Genomic DNA, 6,666 nt, shown 5'->3' with positions numbered 1-6,666 from the left:
CCACCCCCACCTTCTTCTCCCCCAGGTCCACTCCTCTGTTTCTCTTTAAAAAAATGAACACGCCTCCCAGGATATCATTTTCAGATATCCAGGGCCTTTGCCTTTCCCGTGCCCTGTCAGCCATTCCCAGCAGCCCTGGCCACTGCTCAGCCTGCCCCTTCTAATCGGAACCTTCCCCTCCTACCCTATGCAGATGCCTCACTCATCTTTGAAGGATTTGTGACCTCCCGAGGAGGTGAGATCCCTTCGTTGTGCTCAACGTGTACCACGTTCTCCTTCCTCACATTTCCCGTCTTAGGGTCATTCTGTCATCGTTGTCCTCAGGGAGACACGGGCAGACACAGGACAGATTCCTTCTATGGGGAAGGAGCTTTTCTCTTTGAGGAATGAGTGAATGAATGAATGAGTGAGTGAGTGCACAAATGAGCAAGATGTTCTTTTTTTCTGTGATGCATGCACTGGCTTCATCTTCTCACTAGCCTCCCTCCACGTCTGAGTCACTGCTTCCCCGTTCTGCCTCGCTTCACATTGTGGTGACCTCATTTGCCTTGGGTGGGGGCGGCAGAGTTAACCTGTTTGGGCTTGTTCATGCATTCTCTCTCTCTCTCTCTCTCTCTCTCTCTCTCTCTCTCTCTCTCTCTCTCTCTCTCTCTCTCTCTGTGTGTGTGTGTGTGTGTGTGTGTGTGTGTGTGTGTGTCTGTGTGTGCATGCATCTGTGTTTCTTTGATTTCCATGTTTCTTTCATTCTTCTCTGTCTTATCTCTACCTTCCCTTATTTTCCCATCCCTTCCCTTCCTTTCCCTCCCTTTCCTTCCCCTCCCTACTCTACTCCTGCTTCTCCCCTCCCTTCCCAGAATAACAGGAATTCCAGGGTGTCTGTGTCACCCCATTGCCATCACCTTCTTGAGTCCCCTAAAGTTGCTGAGCCGCTCATGGGTATTAGCCTTGCCCCGGATCCACCACTCCCCAAATCAGGAAGCACTGGACACCCCCATAACCTTCATGGATAAAGAAGAAGAATGTCTGCCTGGGAGCCAAGCCTGGGGGCCCTCAGTTGAATAGTGAGGGCTAAGGGACATACCGGAAGCCATGTGGTGTACCTGTTATCTTCACATACAGCCCCAGGGAGCTTTCCACATTACAATCATCTCTAGATCATCATAAGACCCAGTATGTATACATGCTATGTAAATAGTTGTTACAGTGCATTACACTGGGGATAATGGCAGGCCAACAAAACATAGCTTATCCATTGTAGATGGCCCTAAATAGATCATTGATCTGTGCTTGGAAACGAAATGCTGAGCCAGTAAATAGCTGAAAAATCAATGGCCTTCAGAAAAGATGATAGGGAGAAAAAGTGAACATGAGACTTAAATATGACTTCCCACCCCTACTTTGGGGGAAGTGAGTCCCGAGAGATAGTTATGTATCTAATCGGCGATACATAAGCAGAAGTCTGCTGGGAGCTGGGGGAGAGGGCTTTAGAAATAGTAAAAGTAGTGGTTCCATTTCCCCGTTACTTGTCGACGGTATAGGTACCATGACACCCCAACAGTTCCCCTATGGCCTGGAGGAAAAGACCAAAACTGATAGAAGCCACAGTCCTATCGTGTCCAGTGATAGGAGAGAAATAGGCAGGCCTGGCATTTAAGTGACTATTCAATTTTCTGTTACCTGCTGCCAAACCAATCCCTAACTGCTATGGACCTTGACCTTAAGACTTCAGCTGCCATTGATGCAGCCTGGGCAAAAGAACCTGCCTCCTGTGTAGCTGTCTGCCCATTCCTGGTCCCTCCCACTCCCAGTCTCGCCCAGTGGTTGCAGGGAAACCACAAAGTCCACAGATAGCTTCCTTTTAAGCCCTTGACCAACATGGCCTCCCACTCACAGTGTTGTCCATTCTGTTTCAAGGCATAGAGAGACAGAGAATTAACTTTGGTTATTGGCGGGGATGAAAATGTAATTCAAGCAATCTCCATGTCAGAGTTGTCACCTGTGGTCAAGAAGCTCCCCATGTCACCCCAAGGCCACCATCACATGGTCTGGACTTAGGGGACACTGGGACAGAGAAGAGTGATGGAAAATTCCTCTGTAGATATTCTCCTGACAGCTTGGTGTTTCCAGCATGTTGCTGGAAATTTTTATTTAAAGAGTTAAATTGAGAGGCCAATAGGCAGCAACAGCCCCTGCAGGAGCTGTCTGGTTGGGTCCCTTATCTCCAGGAGATGTCTGAAGTCGACTCCCACTTTAGGCTTTGAAGATCAGTGTCCCAAATTTCCTCAGGATGAGCATACTGAGTAGGAGCTGACTCACAGAGACAGCAAGTCCAAGTGTTTACCCAGAAAAGCGCACTCACACTTGGCAAGACTCCCAAAAGAGTCTCCCAAAATACATTTTCATTAGCGTCTGAAGGACTTAATCAGAGGCTGTATTTAGTCAGAGCTCTCAGCAAGTGCTCTGTGCCCAACTGTGATACTCTCTCAGGCATTTTCAACAGGAAAGCCTGAGTCCAGGGAACAAAAAACACTTAGAACCATGCCAGAGGTGACTGGGAAAGGCTACCCACCCTGCTCAGAGCAGACTCCCTGGCGTCCCCTACTCCACTGAGAGATACATTCAGTCTCAAATCAAAGGGAAGATGTAGAGTTTCCCTTTACAGAGAAATGAAGGACTTACAGGTAGCAGAGGCCATGAAAGTGACAGAGACTGATTTGTGAGGGACGGTGGTGGACTGAAAAAGGACTCACATCTCTATGACAGGGAACAAACTCCGTGGTGGTTCTCTAAATATAACACCCCCATGGCTACCATGTCTCTCTCATTCATTCATTTATTCATGTGTGTATACCTCTTTGACATTATGAACCTGTAATACTCTCCTTTGCATATGCGGACAATGGACCATTTAACAGGGGACCTGCAATAGAGACATGCCAACTAGTGCTGAGCATCCCATATTGCCATGGAGGTAGAAGATGGTTTTTAAGCTTCCACCCAGAACCTTACACTACCCTCTGCTTGTTCATGCACTCAGTGTCTGTTGAGTGCTTGGATAAACATAGTCAGTCAGTCAGCAAGAACAATCCAGAAGTGTGTAAGATAAATCCCCTGCCTCAAGAAGTTGTGCCTAGCACAGACAAGCAAGGATGCAAGTAATGCTAGTGCACTCAGAATACATATAGGTGCAAAGAATACAGTATCAGGGACCAAGACAACAGTCCAGTCAGCAAAGTGTTTGCTGTGCAAGCTTAAGGGCTTCAGATCAAGCCCCAATCACCACCTCCCCAACTTATTAGGAAGCCTGGCATTTTATTCTTGGTGTTGGGAAGCTGAAGACAGAGGGATTCCTCAAGATAGCTAGCTAGTCAACTTAGCACAATCTGCAAGATGCAGATCTCAGTGAGAGACCCTGCCTATAAAAACAAGACAGGGACTAAGGATATTGCCCAACAGGAAAGATGGGGCCTAAGGATATAGTCCATTGGGAAAAGAGTATTTGCTGTATAAACATGAGGACCTGAGTTTGACTCCCCAGCACCCACATGAAAAGCTTGCATGGGCATGTACCCACCTATAACCATAGGGTTGTGGAGGGCAGATGGGGTTTGCTGGCTGCCAGCCTAGATCTGGTTCGTTGAGAGACTATCTCAAGGGAATTGAGTGAAGAGTGATGGAACAGGACACCTAGCATAGGAACACATGGTGGATGGCTCCTAAGAAACAACACGCAAGGTAGACCTCCAAAGTCTACACACACACACACACACACACACACACACACACACACGCACACACACACACGCACACGCACACACACGTACACACACACACGCACGCACGCACACACACGCACGCACGCACACACACACACACGCACACACGCACCTGATCACATACATGAACACACATATACAAATAAGCACAGATAATATATAGAGAGAAATATGACTAGGCTGCTGGTATATGCCCACCATCCCAGCACTCAGGAAGATCACAAGTTCAAGACCAGCCTGGGCTATGACACAGGAAAAACCCTAACTCAGAAAGAAAGAAAGAAAGAAAGAAAGAAAGAAAGAAAGAAAGAAAGAAAGAAAGAAAGAAAGAAAGAAAGAAAGAAAGAAAGAAAGAAAGAAAGAACTTAAAAGAAAAAAGAAGAAACATGGCCTCCACCATTATATAATAAGAGATCAGATTCTGCCACTGTCTGTCAGTTCAATAAAGGGTCACTCTGCTACTGTGCTATGAACTGAATATTGTCCCTGACTCCTATTTTGAAGCCTTAGTCCCAGCTAGTAGCATTATATTGAGAGGTTGGAGAAACTTAGTAGTAGATTGGGCTGGAGGGTGAGAATAATCGCTGGGTTCCTAGGGAATACACCATCCCTGGATGCTTGCTTTGTCCTTGTCTGCATCTTCCTGGACCATGAAGTGAACAGCTCTCTTCCCTCTCTCCTTCTTCCAGATACCATGTCTGACAAAGTCCATGGGGCAAAATGACTGTGAACTGACTCCATCCAACACATCTCCTTCAGTTTGTTTGAATGGGGTCTCGGTGACAAGAAAATTAACCAGTGCTAGTTGAGGAGGCTGCTTGGTGCTCTGAAATTCAGTAAAAAGACCTTTCAGCCCACTGATGGCAAAGGATGCAGGAAGACCTCCTAGGCAGACCCTAGAGACTTATTAGTTATGAATGCTCAGCCTTAGCTTATGCTCTTTTCTGACTATTTTTCCTTTAAGTTAAACTACCCTGTCTCTCTTCATCTATGTTTTGCCTCAGGATTTTTACCTTTCTTCCTATATGTCCAGCTCTGTGGCTGCCTGGCTGGCCATGGGCATCTCCCTCTCTTTCTCCCTGGTTCTCTCCTCTCTTTTTCTTCTCTCCTCCAACCTAGGTTCCTCCTACTATTTATTCTCCTTGTCCGCCAGCCCTGCCTATCCCTCTCCTCCCTAGCTATCAGCCATTAAGCTTTTTATCAGGTTAACAAAGGCAGCAGAAACAAATGTAACACACCTTCACATAATAAATGTTCTTCGGCATAAACAAGTGTAACACATCTTTACATAGTTAAATATTCCACGACAGACTCTAAACGGGAATGAGGGAAGGTCAGTCAATGGACAGAATGGTACCTGACTTTCCAGATGCATGAAATACATTTTCTAAGGCTCCAACACAAGGAAGAATGGAGACCCTAGGGAAAGCGCCAATGCCTATGGCTAGCTACAGGCTGGAGAAGAGAGCGGTACAGTGACAAGAGATGGAGCCAAAGAGCTGAGAACTAATCCACACATTTAGTATGTTCTCATCACTGACTCTATGGCAAGGATTATCTTCTGGAAGCTGACCGAACAGCAGCATCCTTTCCTGGAATCGTGCATCCTAAAAGAAACAGAGTGAACTAAATACATGGGCTAAATAAGTAAAAGTCATCTTAGCTAGGGCATTTAGACTGTGAGCGTGCAGCAGGCATTGGGAGATCTGAAGCAGAGGCGTGATGCTGTCAGAAGTGCGCTAGAGAGAGCACTCCAACCACCCTTTGAGAGAAGCTGAGCAAGAGGGATCAAGAGGGCTGGAAGGGGATGCGGCCATCCGATAGGCCAAGGAGAGTGCACAGTTCCACCACAAACAAACCCAGAATGAGACAGTGAAACTGTGGTGCTCTCAACTGTTGCATTTGTGTGCTACTGGCGGGATGTCTCTACCCTAACTCTCTTTAGAGTGTTCAAACTCCCAGGGGAGTATCTGATGGGTTCAGCTGGTGGTTCCCAACCCCCAAGGGCTGCATCCCTCATCAGGGACCTGCGGTGCTTCCAGCTTCCTCAGATGGAGTGTGTCCAGCTAGGGGAAACTCGTGTCTTCCAGCCTCGTTCCTGTGTCACAGCACAGTTATGTGACATTCAGGGCCATTTGCAGTTACTCTTCTTCTTCCTCAACACTTTTCCATGAGCCTTCACCCTGGGAAAACTTCCAGGATGGGTTCTGAGAGGCAAAGATGATAATCAGTCATCAATAATGATCAAATCTCAAACCTGTTCTCAATTTGCCTAGACTCTAACCAGAGCTGACGAAGGAAACCAAAATCAGCATCACAGGAAACAGGAAGCACGGGTGCCACAATAAGATGCAGATGGTGTGCTCGGTGGGAATTGGCCCCAGCCTTTGCAGAAGTGCCAGGGCCAATGAAAGGCTCTGTCCCATGTCCCTTCCCTTCAGTGACGAAACCATTCATTGTTCACACGTGTGTGCATACAATAAGCATTTGCTAACTGCCTCTTCTCTGAACACATAAGAGAAAGACTGTTGGGCTCTAGCACAAATGCCCCATGGTATGAAGATGAGGTCACATGACACAGGGACAGAAACTTTTAAAGACTCATGGGGGCAGTGGGGGGGAGTTGGAGAGATGACTCAGAAGTTAAAAGCACTAGGGGCTATTCCAGAGGTGCTGAGTTCAATTCCCAGCAACCACATGGTGGCTCACAACCATCTGTAATGAGATCTGGTGCCCTCTTCTGGCGTGGAAGCAGAACACGGTATACATAATAAATAAATCTTTCAAAAATAAAATGAAGACTCCTTTTCACTTCCTAGGGCCTGGACTCCAAAGAAATAGCTCAGCCGTACTCCAACTTCAAAACCACACCCCAGCCACTCACTCCTGT

This window comes from Mesocricetus auratus, unplaced genomic scaffold, assembly GCF_017639785.1.
Source record: "Mesocricetus auratus isolate SY011 unplaced genomic scaffold, BCM_Maur_2.0 Super-Scaffold_100021, whole genome shotgun sequence".
NCBI lineage: Eukaryota > Metazoa > Chordata > Mammalia > Rodentia > Cricetidae > Mesocricetus > Mesocricetus auratus.
Note: the sequence above shows the minus strand (reverse complement) of the source record.